We start from the raw sequence: 13,832 nt of genomic DNA on the forward strand, positions 1-13,832 counted from the left end.
CTGGGTTCGATTCCTCAGCACCACATAAGCAAAAAGAAAAAAGCCGGAAGTGGCGCTGTGGCTCAAGTGGTAGAGTGCTAGCCTTGAGCTGAAGAGTTCAGAGTTCAGGCCCCACGACCAGACCCAAAAAACAAACAAACAAACAAACAAGAATTTGAAAAGAAGAAAAAAAAAGAGTTTCATTGCTTTTCCTGCCCAGGCTGGCTTTGAACTGTAATCCTCAGATCTCAGCCTCCTGAGTAGCTAGGATTACAGGCGTGAGCCCCTGGTGTCTGGCTTGGTTTAAGTTTTCAGGCAGGCCTGCCTTGGCTTCCCAAGCATTGGAATCACAAACATGGCTGCTGTGAGTCCTGTCCACCCGGCCTGGCCACTTCCCCCTCCCCCTTTTCCATTGCATCTCATCCCTGGTCCTGGATCCCTGTTAGCCAATCACATAATGAAAGAGGACTGGGATGCTTGGATTGGCAGAGGCCTGGCCTGAGCAACACCCAGCAAAAACTGGTGTGTGGTCATCAGAAGAAATGAAGTTCACATGGTAGGAGAAGGTTCAAAGAAAGAAAGAAAACAACAACGAAAAGCCTTTGTAAAGCAGGAAGCCCTGCTGGCTACTCTAACTGGCTGGACATTTTTATTCTTGGCTCAGCACTCCAAGCAGTTCAGCCATCAGACTTAAAGTTCCACCTGGCACTGTAGGAGATGCCTCAGGGATCGAGCAGCTTGGAGATGAATGCTTCCCTGGCTTCATTCCTTTACCCAGGGCAGACATTGTGAATCGATCACAGCACCCCCCCCTGCACCCCTTCCTCCAACACAGAGCCCAAGAGACATCCTGACAGGCACTACCAATTGAATAGAAAAAGGATGAAGCGTCAATCTGTGTTTTCTTTCGAATGATTCTAATTCCATCACCCGCCAGAGCAGGGACCAGGGTGGGTTGGAACAAGTTGTCAGAGGTGCTGTCTTCAGACTCTCCCTCACCCCTGTTGGTATGTCATTTGATGTCACATGCAGGAATGAGTTGGGAGCACAGGTTCTAGGTTGGGGGGGGGGAGGGAGAGGGGCCGGGGACAGCGCTCCCTCACTACTGCTAGAATAAAGTCCAAACTCCCCCGCTGAGGCCTTCAAGCCTGCCCATCCCTCACACCCCACCTTCCTCTCCTCTGTCTCCTACCCCCTCACCTTCTGTGGCTCAACACAGCCCCAGCTCAATCCTGTGTCAGAGCCTTTGCGTGATTTCCTGGAGGGTGTCGGGGACACAGGCCAGCAGCACAGGTGACATCTTCTCCAGCCTTGCGTGACAGACCACCCAGCAGAAAGGGTAGGAAGTGTCACAGAGCAACTGGACCGCCCACAGCCAATGCCTGACACCCCAGTGAGGGAGATGAGGCCCTGTGACTGGCCAGGCCTGGACCCTGGGCCCGCCCCACTCAGACAGAGGTGGAGAGAGGGTGCACTGGGAGGGAGGGGAAGGCCCCCGCCCCTCCCTTCCCCTCCCTGCATTGCATTCTGGGCCACACAGGAGAGACCCTGATGCCTGGCTCCCCATAGAAGGAGCGTAAGAGGTGAGATGTTTACAAACTTCTCACTCTTTTTTGTCTTTTGTTTTTATTTGTGCTATCCTGAGGCTTTAATTCGTGACCTGGATACTGTCTCCTAGCTTTTTTTTTTTCTCTCAAGACTGGTGCTCTACTGCTTGAGCCATACCTCCATCTCTATTTTTTGGTCCATCATGGGGCCTGAACTCTGGGCCTGGGCACTGTCCCTGAGCTCTTCAGTTCAAGGCTAGTGCTCTACCACTTTGAGCCACAGCGCCACTGCCGGTTTTCTGGTGGTAAATTGGAGTTAAGAGTGTCACGGACTTTCCTTCCCTGGCTGGCTTTGAACCGTGATCCTCAGATCTCAGCCTCCTGAATAGCTAGGATTACAGGCGTGAGCCACCGGCACTCAGCAACTTTATTTTTTTTTTTTTGAGTGGTTCATTGGAGATAAAGAGTCTCACGGATTTTCCTACCTGGCATGGCCTCGAACTATCATCCTCAGATCTCAGCCTCCTGATTTCTTCTTCATGATGCTCCTGCTCACAGGCACACTTGAGACCTGACGTTCTATAGACATCGTCTATGGTTCATACAGCCACTGAGATTTAAGATGACAACCCAAAGCCTCTCGGGTCTTCCTCTCGGCGACAGGGAATAGCCACAACTCGCTGCCAGTTCTAGACCATTCTCATGTAGCCCTGTATGGCAAGTTAGCAAAGTCTGCTGTGGCAGCAGAAGAGACATCCAGATTTGTTTTCTAGGTGCTGACCCTCACTGTGTAGTTGTTTTGGTTTTTTGGCTTGTGTGTGTGTGTGTGTGTGTGTGTGTGTGTGTGTGTGTCTTCCCTTGGACTTTAGCACAGCTGCCTGAAATGGCGATCCCGCCTGCACCTGAGCTGTCACCATGCCCGGCTGACTTAATTAAAGTGAGTGGAATTACCAAGTCATTATTTTCAAGGAAGAAAAAAGCTCCGCTGTCCCCTCCCGGGAGCCGCTGCGCCCGGCTGGTGTCCGTCCCCACTGCCCTCCTGCCTGGCTTCTCTTTCTTCTAGGATCTTCTCTGATATTGCGAAAGGGAAGTGAGATATTTTTTGTTTCTTTGCTGAGATACAGAAAAAAAAAAAAAGCAGAGCAGCCCGCGGGAGCATGGGCCTCGGCCACTCACGCCGCGCCATGCCGAGATGCTGCTGTTCATCCCGGGCACGCGCCCGTCACCCTCGCAGCCGGCCGCCCGCGGGGGCCGCGTGATCCACTGAAAGGCCCCGGGGGGAGCTGTAATTAAATCCCAGAAGATTGCCAGTGCTCCCGCTGGTGAGAGAGAAAACAGCCAGGCACAGCAGGCCTGTCCAGACAGAGACAGCCCGGTATGGACAGAGGCAGCTCGGGCTACAAGCAACACGCAGAGACGGGGCGATGTTTAATCAGGAGGAATGACAGGGGAGGGAGGGGGTCAGAAGGGAGCAGGTGGTTTCTGTCCAGACCCAGGCTGAGAAGAGCTAGAAATGTTTATACTCTAGCAGATGGAGAGTAAAAAAGCCCACGTCCCTGGTCAGGCTGAAATTCTACAACCCCTCCATCTACATGGTAAACACGTAGGCCTGTACCCAGAGCCGCATGCAGATGCGGGTTCAAAGCCCACATCCGACCTTCCTGCTGCACTGCAGGGTGAGCTGATATTAACACACAAGATGCCTGTGTCCCTCTTACCCAGCTTCAGTCTTCATGCCTCCTCCTAGGTTCCCCCTCACACCCGCCTGCCCTAATCTAGGGCTTGGTTCAGCACCATGGTCAGCGCATCAGAATAGATCATGGATGCATGGTGAATGGGTAGGTGGATGAATGGATGGATGGTGGATGATGGATGAATGAGTAGATGGAGGATGGATGGATGGATGGTGGATAACATCAAGATGGAGAGATGATGGATAAATGGATAAATGGATGGATGGTGGATGAATGAGTAGATGGAGGATGGATGGATGGTGGATGACATCAGGATGGATAGATGATGGATAAATGGATGGATGGTGGATGGGTAGATAGGTTGATGGACAGATGGATGGATGGATAGTGGATGGGTGGACAGTTGGAGGAGGGATGGATGGTGGATGGACAGAAGGATGGATCTGATGGATGGGTAGACAACTGGATGGCTGATGGATAAGTGGATGGATTGATAAGTGGATGACTGGATGGACAGATGGATGGATAATGGGTGGACTGACAGATGGGCGGATGATGGATGGATGAACAGACAAACAAACCATGGTGCGCATGCACCATGGAACATTCGTTGGCCTTCGGAGGAGAATTCTATTCTGACATGTGCTGCAGCTTTGAAGACATTACGGTGCGTGCCATCGACAAGACACAAAGGGCCATGTACGGATGGCTCCGCTGTGGTGAGGACCCTTCTACCATCAAGTTCACAGACACTGGGCAGGGTTGGAGGGAGTGCAGGGGGGAGAGGGCCTCGGGAGGTGGGAAGCAGGGCCACTGATTTGCAGTGTGGGGCACACGATGCGTGAGCAGGAGGCAGCGTGGAAGGACGCTGGGCTCTGTGCTCACAGCCCGCCAACATGCTAACTTGTACAGGAGCGTTAGCTTGCTACAATTAAAAGTGAAGAACTCCTGTTGACGGATGTCGGAGACAGACACAGCGTGGGAGAATTCAGCAAGCCACAGAGGCTGACCAAGGATGAGAGGAAATTACAAACCTCCTATAAATCAATAAGAGAAACTAAACGACAGATAATCTAATGGAAACAGCCAAGAGATACAAACAAGCGTTCTGTGCAAGCCGGCCTCCAACTCGCAGGAACGCAGAAGGAAGCGCTCGCTCATTGCTAACCGGGAGAAGATAATTGAAAACCACCATGAGATGCTATCCCTCACCCGCCAGATTGGCTCCATTGATAAATCTCACCGTGGCAAGTGTTGTCCCGGGAGAGATGGGAATTCATACCCTATTCAAAGAGGTACAAATGGGCAGGGTCACCAGGGACCAGGGGTCACACCTGTCATCCTAGCTACTCAGAAAGCTGAGATCTGAAGATTGAAGTTCGAAGCTAGCCTGGGCAGGAGAGCCCATGAGACTCCAATTAACCAGCAAAAAAAAAAAAAAAAGCCAGAACTGGAGCTGTGGCTCAATTCCAGTTCTCTGGGGGTTCATTGAAGATAGAAGTCTCGCGGACATTTCTGCCCAGGCTGGCTTTGAACCATGATCCTCAGATCTCAGCCTCCTGAGTAGCTAGGATTACAGGCGTGAGCCTCCAGGGCCCGGCTTATTGTCTGCTTTGAACCCTGCCTCTGTATTCCTGATCCCCTCATACCGTTTCTCAGAGTGGACCCTGCCCAACCCCCCCACAAGTCACATCCCCACCCGTGGCACCGCTGTTTCTCATCGAGAAACGTGGCAGCCCCACGGAGCCACTGAGGATGTACAAATCTTGCCTGTGTATGCTCGGCCGCGCCTGCTCGCCACGCAAGAGCTGCACCCCTGCTCTTGCGCACCAAAGCCAGTCACAGGCGGGGGTTAGATGACGTTTGTCGAGAGAGTGAGGATGGCTAATTACCTGGAAAGATAATCTTGAATAATTGGAATTAGAGCCACTAAAGCAATTATTAGACGTCGTGATCTCTGGGAGCCATCTTCCGCTGGGCTTAGGAGCTTAATAAGAGCATATAATTAGAAGAGCTCAGAATGTCTGAGAAAAGGTGGGGGGCGGGGATTTGGGGGGACACAGAATCGGTACCCCAGAGTCACTGAGGCCTGGGGTGACTGGGAGACAGGGGGGGTGCAGAAGGGGTGAGTGAACTGCAGCTGGGGGAGCTTGAACCAGCTTTGCCTTCACTTTGCTGTGTGACCTGGAGTAAAACGCCCAATGCCTCTGAACTTACCCTTCCCTCCCATCCTTCAGTCACTCAGCAAACGCCCAGCACTGAGGTGGTTCATCCCCTCCCTGTATTTGAGGATGGCCAAGACTCCAAGGGGCAGCACGTGTCGGTCAGGAGGAAGGCCGGTGCCTGGGGCTCACATCGGGGACTACAGGAGTAAGTAGGAGAGTCGGATAAGAGCGAGATGGCGGCCAGCTAGGAATGCACGCCGCGGCCTCCTGCAGGCCTGGAAGCCCTGGGAGGGCTTGAAGCCGAGGCTTTGCTGTCACCAGGTTTTTTCCTTTCAGAACGAGAATTTAGAATTCAGTGTGGGAACGAGCGCGCCTTCCCTTTTTAATGAACTGTAACACACAGACAGAAAAAGTGCATAAATTGGGTTTCATATTTCATCGCTGATCAGGGCCCGGTTGGCAGCAGGAGCCGGGGCGGCCGCTGGTCCCTCTCGGCTCCCCTACCTCGGGGGGCCACCGGCACCCCGGCTCTGGTGCCACGGATTCCCACAGGCAAGGCGTGAGCCCGGTGTGTGGCCTATGCCACAGAGACAGCAGACCACGAGGGGGAGGGGAAGATCTGGGCCTCCACCCCACGCAGCTGAGGGTCCAGGGCCTGGGGGTCTCTGGGAGGAAGCGCCCCTCGGGCAGCCAGAGACAGGACTTGAGGTCAGGAGAGACACAGAGGCCCAGGAAGTCCACAATGGCCCTGAACACGGAGGCTGAGCCAAACCACGCTGTCCGCTCTCCTTCTACACCCTCCATGACCGGCCAAGGGAGGAAGGAGAAAGGCATCGATTCAGTGGGCATGGTGGCACCCGCCTGTAATCCCAGCTACTTGGGAAGCGGAGAGCTGGAGGAGCACAGTCTAAGGATGGACTTGGCTCAAAGCATGAGATCCTAGCTGGAAAAAAATTAATAATAACTGAAGCACAAAAAGGGCCAGGGAGGCAGTTCATGCGGTAGAGGGCTAGCCTAGCAGGGGTGATGGCCTTAGTTCAAACTCTAATACCACCAGAGAGAGAGAGAGAGGGTGTGCAAGCACGCATGCGCCTCTGGCTTCTGCTGGTCCCCCTCTCTTACGGCTAAGGCAGGCCACATGGTGAGATCTGAGGAAGGACCTACAACCATTGCCCTTCCTGCTAAGCTCATTCTCTACCCAGCTGCCTGGGACACAGACGCAATGGCTGGCACTCCAGCGACTGCCGTAGACCATGAAGATGAAGATCACGGGGATTGGGGAGGGGGGTGTGCGGGGAACACACCATGGAGCAGCAGGAATCTGTGCTAGGAAGCCACCCTGAATTACCTGCGTTCAGACTTCAATGAAGACAACAGACACATTACCCGCAAGTTGCTATTTATTCTTTGCAGCCCAGCGTGATCCTAAATTGCCATTGCCACCACTCAAGTGGTCAGATCCCCCAAGTGGCTGCCTAGGACCGGCCCAGGCCCAGGGATGAACCGAGCCCAGCAGGGAGACCCCCATGGACGACAGCAGCCATTCAGACTGGACAGGAGACTGGACAGCTGGCCATGGTCCCCCCCCGGGGGGGGTCACAGCCCCAGCCAGGGGCACAGAACCCTCCCAGGGCCCAGGCATGGGGTAGCCTGGACATGAGGAGAAGGTGAGGTTCTGGGGCTGCCTCCACATCAGGGGGAGGGAGACGCCACCCCTTTCCTCCCTCTCCACTCCCCGCTTCGCTGTACCCTGGAGAGACACCAACCCGACACCTGGCTGCTGGCCCACAGCCCGGACACCACGCCAGATGGGTGAAGGTCGCACTCACCTTTCTCGGACGCCGGGGCCAGGTCGATGAAGCTGCGGCAGGTCTCACCTTGGAACAGAAAAAGAGGGAGTTTCAGAAGGAGCGACCGACAGACTGCAAGCACGCATGCGCCTTTGGCCTGTTCCCTGCAGACATCCCCCCCCGCCCCCGCCAGGACCCCTGCAGCAGGACCCCAAGGCCAGCCCCGGGGTGGGGGGGTGCCAGGGAGGCTGCCCACTTGCTCCTTTACAAGAAGCCTCTCCGCCCCTCCCACCACACCCACTCTCAGTGCGTTGATAGATTTAATTACAGAGGTTTATTCCGGGGCACCTGGGTGAATGGAGGGGAGGGGTCCTGGAGCTCACCCCAGTTAGGGATCCTCCACCCAGGAAATTCAGGCCCTGCACACAGACACTTAGCGAATGTATTGGATCTAACTACCAGTATAAAGTGTTTGGGTCTTGGTTCCCAGCTGGGAGCAAGATTCTTTTCTTTTCTTTTCTTTCTGTTCTTTTGGTGCCAGTCAGTCCTGGGGCCTGAACTCAGGGCCAGGACACTGGTCCTGAACACGTCTTTGCTCAAGACTCTGGCACTCGATCAATGGGAGCCACGCCTCCACTTCTTGGCTTTTTAAATTGTTTTTTTTTTTTTTTAAACTGGGGTTAATTGAGAGAAGAGTCTCAGACTTCCTCCCACAGCTGGCTTTCAGCCTTGATCTTCAGATCTCCTCCTGAGTAGTGAGGCTGACAGGAGTGAGTAATTGGTGCCTGGCTGGGAAGAAAAGTCTTGCTGAGCCCCAAGTCTCACCTTCCCATGGGGAAAGAGCTGTTTGGTCATCCATGGGGGTCACGCTGCTCCCCTTCACCCTGCAGGGCCTTCCCCCGGAGGCCTCTAAACCTCCCCTCGGGGTTCAGGGCCTCTCTGGGGACCACCCTCCCTGGAAGGGCTCTGGGCTACCTCCTGTTCGCTTGCGAGTCCCAAAAGGTCAAACCGAGTCCATCTCGGGTGTACAGTGGAATCACTCTCCGGACCAGCCAGAAGCATGGTGCAGGTACCTGGCTTAGCAGCCATCGAGCCCTGAGTTCAAATCTTAGTACTGAAGAAAAAAAAAAATCACTCTTACTATCTGGGAATGGGTGGCTCACACCTGTAATCCTAGCTACTCGGGAGGCTGAGATCTGAGGGTTCAAAGCCAGCCTGTGTAACAAAGTCCAAGAGACACTTGTCTCCAATTAACCACCCAAATGCCAGAAGTAGAGCTGTGGCTCAAGCGGTAGAATGGTACCAGTGCAGAAGAAAGAGAGGAAGGAAGAAAAGAGAGAGAGAGAGAGAGAGAGGAAGGAAGGAAGGAAGGAAGGAAGGAAGGAAGGAAGGAAGGAAGGAAGGAAGGAAGGGGGAAAATGGGAGGGAGGGAAGGAGGGAGAGAGGGAAGGAGGGAGGGAAGGAAAGAAGGAGCAAAGGAAAGAAGAATCTCATTCCCAGGTAGGGTTCCCACACTCCCCATAGAGAGAAGAACGAAGGAGAGATGCTAGGTTCTCCCAGACATTCTGGAAACTTCACAAGACGCTCAGGCTGGAAGCAGTCCCGGTTGGGTAGAGGCTGGGGTTCGCACCGTCCAGCCAGTGCCCTGGGATCTGGAGCAGTGGCGATTGGAGAAATGCATGCTGGGAGAGGGGAGAGTGTGTGCCCCCCCCTCCAGAAGCTCCTCAGCACCCCCCACCCGCACCGTGGGCCCGGCCTCCACTCACAGCCACAAGGTCACGGGCTACAAGGAGCGCGGCTTCCTGGCCTGCAGGGCGCGCGCGGCCCCGGGGCTGGTGTCTGTGTGGATGGATCTGAGCCGACGCAGATGCCATCTGGGCCGGCCAGGGCCTGACAAGAAGCAGATGGCGGCATCCCAGGGGCGCACGGGTGGCTCTTTATAGACGTGTAGACGGGACCAGGATGGGCAGCCACCAGGGCCATATCACACCGGCCTGTGGGGCCAGGGCAGGGACAGGAGGCTGCCAGTCTTGCCTGGGCATCTGTTCACCTGATTATTGGGGGAATCCTCTAATAGTTGCGAGAACGTCTTCGCCATGGGCTGTGGTTACAGGTAACTATGTGGGGGCTGGAGCCTTAGCTACAGAGTCACAGCACAGACCAGCAGCTTGCTTCCCCACCCCCCCACACACACACCAGCCCCCTCTAAAAACTGTCCTAGGGCCAGTGGCTCACACCTGTAATCCCAGCAACTCAGGAGGCTGAGAGTTGAGGATCACAGATCGAAGGCAGCCCAGGAGAGAAAGTCCATGAGACGCCTCTCTCCAGTGAACCACCACCACGAAAGCCAGAAGTGGAGCTGTGGCTCAATGGGGCAGAGCGCCAGCCTTGAGTGAAAAAGCCCAGCAGGAGCTCAAGGCCATGAGTTCAAGCCTCAGTACTGGTACAAAAATGCAAACATACAGCAATGAAAGCCAAGCACAGTAATACAAGTGTATGAATACAGCCTTTCTGTCTTGTATCTGAGAGATAGCTCCACCCCTGCCCCCCCCCCCAGGCACTGAGCCGGGACGGCAGGAATGAGGGACCGATCTCATCTTGGGTGAGAAACACAGGCGACCGTATTTCATGAGGCCACTCAGCACGGCGCACAATTTAAAACTTCGGTGTCAAGTGGTTTATTTCTGGAACCTTCGGTGTTGTGTGTTTGATCACCACGGCGGACCATGGCCCCGAGGGTGATTGAAATGGGAAAGAGTTCTGAGAACGCCCCCCCTTTCCCCAACCCGGGATCCTCGCCCACACCCCAGGAGAGAGACACACACAACCCTTCTTCCAAGACCGGGGCGTGCTTCTGTCGCTTCGGCCTGAGTGGGTAGAGGGGACCTGGCGCAGCCGCAGGCACCACGGAGGAAGGTGACCCGTGGCAGAGGCCAGGAGCTGGCAGGGGACGTGGGGGACGCTGTGTATTGGCCACGCTGCTCCTGGCACAGACACCGAGGTGCTCGGGGCTTTGTTGGCAGAGGAGCCCGGACGGAGAGAGGAAGCAACACGGGGTGCCACAGCATCATTGGCTGAGCCCCATATCCGGGGTCTGAGGAGCGTGACTTAGTTCCACGCCGCAGCAGATGGTGATGCCGAGGCTGGGGAAGGAGGCTGGGGAGGGAGGGAGGCAGGAGACGGAGGACAGAGGGGGGTTTTCAAAAGCCAGGCAGAGTCTGACGACCTTGGCTCAGACCCCGGCTCAGCCTCTCTAAGTACTTCACAACTTACCCAGGGCTGAATTTGCCAACCTTCACAGCTGCGCTCCCATCCTACAGATGGAGAAACGGAGGCCCGGGAGCATCCAGTCACTCACACAGCTAAGTGGCAGAGGTAGGGTCCAAACCAAAATGGTGGGCACGGATCTTTATTCAGATCACTCCTCTGTTCGGCACTTAGCAGAGTTAGCATGCTGAAAAGAGCAACAAAAGCACCCTCTCTGCCAGACATAGTAGTTCACATCTGTAATCCCAGCCCATGAGGAAATAGCAGTCCAGAAGATCTCTTATTTGAAGACAGTCTGGGGTGGGAGAGGAGGAAGATAACAAGAACTTCATCTCAAATAGACTAGGCCCAGTGGGATGGTGCATACCTGTCATCCAGCTACGTGGGAGGCTTAAACTTGGAGGTTCCCCGTTTGAGGCCAATGCCAGGCAAATAGATGAAAAATAACAGAAGCCAAATGGTCCGGTGGTGTGGCCCAAGGAGCAGAGCACCTGCCTAGCAAGCTTGCGGCCCTGAGTTCAAACCCCAATACTGCCAAGATAAAAAGTCACAAAGAAGAGTCCCCCCCCCCCAGTTGGGAGCAGGGGACACTGGGAACTAGCCGGGAGGGCAGAGATGACCTAGGCCTACAAACGCGGCTGACGAGCAATGACTCCCAACTGCTTGGCAGGGGAGAAGGTTCGCACGCCTTCTCTGGCTGGGCTGGAGGAGGGCAGAGCAGAGACAAGGCAATGCCAGCCCATCTCCTGTGAAGATCTGCTCGCAGCCCGGGCTGGCGGAGTCTTGGCAAGCTGGTCTCCGGAATTCTCCAGAGGCCTCTGCCAGTTCAACTGACAGAGCGGCAGATGGCCCGCACTTATCTGCTGATGATATTTTGATTTATTTATCTCCTACAGATGGTCCAAGGCCTTGGTTTCTGGCAGCAGGCTCGGCGTGCGGGTCAGCTTTCTGGGGATGATGGCTTCTACAAGTGGATGAAGAATTGATGACGTGAAGATCCCGCCCGGCAGAGTGACCGGTGCTGCCTCCACCGACCCCACGGATTGATACACCCGTGGGTAAATCGAAGCGATGGATTTGTTCCACAGGATTTCAAAGCAGAAGAGGGCCAAAAGCCTGAGATGACCGTCCGCAGGAGTTACACGGAAAGAGCTTTGAATTCACACGGTCCTGAGTTCGAGTCCCAGCGGTGCCACTTACGAGCCCTGTAGCTCAGACGGGAATCGGGTTGGCTGAGTGCTAGAAAGTGGCTTGCCTGAGCCAGAGTCACATCTCCCAGGATGCCCTGGGTCCAGGAGGAGTCGCGTGATTAGCTCTTGCTCGTGTGAGTGGCGTGTGGCACTTCCTGGGGAGAGCTCTTAGGGAAAGGAAAGGTCCCTGCCTTCTCTTTTATCTTCTTCCTGGGTGCAAAGCTCCAAGGCCCTGGGCAACGGCCGAGCCACGCTCACCCCAAATCACTGGTCCCCAAACCTCTCCGTGGGGGAGAATGGCCACCTGCCACGGACGCACTGTGAGTGCCGTCATCGGGACTGTTTGTTACAGCAGCAGACACTGGCTTATACATGTAGAGGCAAGCTGGAGTGGCGGGACCCGGGGAAGGATTTGCGTGTGAAGGGCTGAGTACCCGATACGGGCCTTCGCCACCATCACGATCAGCATCTTTTCAGGGACTCTTGATGAATAAAGGATAGCGTGCTTTGGTTTTGGTTTTGAATATGACCCATATGTTGGGTAAAGCCAAGGCAATCTTGCGCCTTGATCCTGTAATTCTATTTTGTCTCTGCCTTTGATTCTCATAACTCCTCCCTGGCCTGTCCCACCTCACCCCCCAAATACGTGATTTGAAGACGTTAAGAAGAGAGAGGAACTCCAGGTGCCATGTGGGTGCTCTACCGCTTGAGCCACACCACCAGTCACTCCTTTGGCCTTCAGTTCTTTTTTCAGATAGGATCTTATATATACTGGCCTGCGCTCAGCCTCAAACTGTGATCTTCCTACCAGTGCCTCGGGTTACAGCTGGGATGATAGGCAGGCACCACCATCCCTGGCTTAGCTGAGAGGGGGTGGTTGTTCTGAGATGTAATATCAACCAAAAGTGGGGACCCACAGCCCTAGTCTGGAAGACTCAAAGGGGGACGAAGGCAGGTTCCCCATCCACGAGCCTGTAACAGCTGCATGGTTGTGACACTCCTGTGTGTCCGGCACTGTGGAAATGACAGTGTGGATTCTCATCTTAGAGATGAAGACTTGGAGGCCCAGGAAAGGTGAGGCCCTCAAATAGGATGTGGTGGATCCGGGCACCCCACACTCTCATCAAGTTGGGAGAGATGGAACTTGTCAGAAGGATTTGGTGCATTGCGTTCAATGCCAGGGTCCCAAAGGCAGGAGCAGCACAGAGTCTGCCAAAACCGAAGAGCCTCCTCCCCCAAACTCCCAGACCCTGCTGTGGGGACATCGGGACCTACCAGCCATGAAAGGATTTGAGCAAAGCGTGGGCTTGGGGCCACTGGCTCACCTTTGTCAACCTAGCAACTCAGTTACCAATTCCTCCAAACCCAGCAAAAAAAATGTCTGTGAAACTGTTATCTCTCGGACTTTTGACTCAACCAGCAAAAAGCCAGGCGTGGCTCAAGTAGTAGAGTGCTGGCTGTGAGCAAGAAAGACAAGCAAAAGCCTAAGGAGTGGAGTTTGAGTAGGGGAGGAGGGAGGGAGGGAGGAAGGAGACGAAGGAGGAGCAGGAGGAGGAGGAGGAAGAAGAGGAGGGAAGGAGGAGGAGGAGGAGGAAACAACTTGGAATTCCACGTGGAAATGTCAACAAGATATTCAGGGCTACCTGCCCTACCGTTTCCTAGGGTTCCTGAGGGCCATGGTATTAAATCATACCGAGTGATTGTCCCCCCAAATTCCCTCCCAACCCTCAGATTCTCCTAGGAGGAAATTCCAATTTTATGCTCATTTGATCTTGATGTCTCTCAACTACTGATTGCCTGCTTTAAAAAAGGAAAGAGAAGGCTGGCCACCAGTGGCTCACGCCTTCCATCCTAGCTCCTCAGGAGGCTGCGATCTGAGGATCGTGGTTCAAAGCCAGCCCAGGCAGCAAACTCTACGAGACTCTTATCTCCAATGAACCACCAGAAAACCAGAAATGGGGCCGTGGCTCAAAGGGGTAGAGCACCAGCTTTGAGTAAAAGAGCCTAGGGACAGCACCTGAGCCCCAGGTTCAAGCCCCACAACTGACAAAAAAAAAAGAAGGGAAGGGGGCAAACACAGGGGTGGGGGTGTCAGGGTATAGAGTGGGGTGCGAGGAGGAGAAATAATACAAGAAGAAGGGCCGCTTGTCTAGCCAACGTCTGATTAGGATTGTTTTCATCTGGTGCTTACACACGCACG

General features: G+C 54.6%; 1 protein-coding gene across 1 annotated transcript in view; it reads right to left on the reverse strand.

Moving 5' to 3' along the window:
• The window catches only part of Gsg1l (GSG1-like), a 53,093-nt gene extending 45,837 nt beyond the window's left edge, over positions 1-7,256 (reverse strand). Inside the window, exon 1 of the mRNA XM_013011495.1 lies at positions 7,215-7,256. The gene's annotated coding sequence lies outside the window, so the exon portion shown is untranslated. The remainder of the gene's footprint in view (positions 1-7,214) is intronic.
• Between the last annotated feature and the right edge of the window lie 6,576 nt (positions 7,257-13,832).

The sequence above is a fragment of the Dipodomys ordii genome, unplaced genomic scaffold (genome assembly GCF_000151885.1).
Source record: "Dipodomys ordii isolate 6190 unplaced genomic scaffold, Dord_2.0 Scaffold14, whole genome shotgun sequence".
NCBI classification, from domain to species: Eukaryota; Metazoa; Chordata; class Mammalia; order Rodentia; family Heteromyidae; genus Dipodomys; species Dipodomys ordii.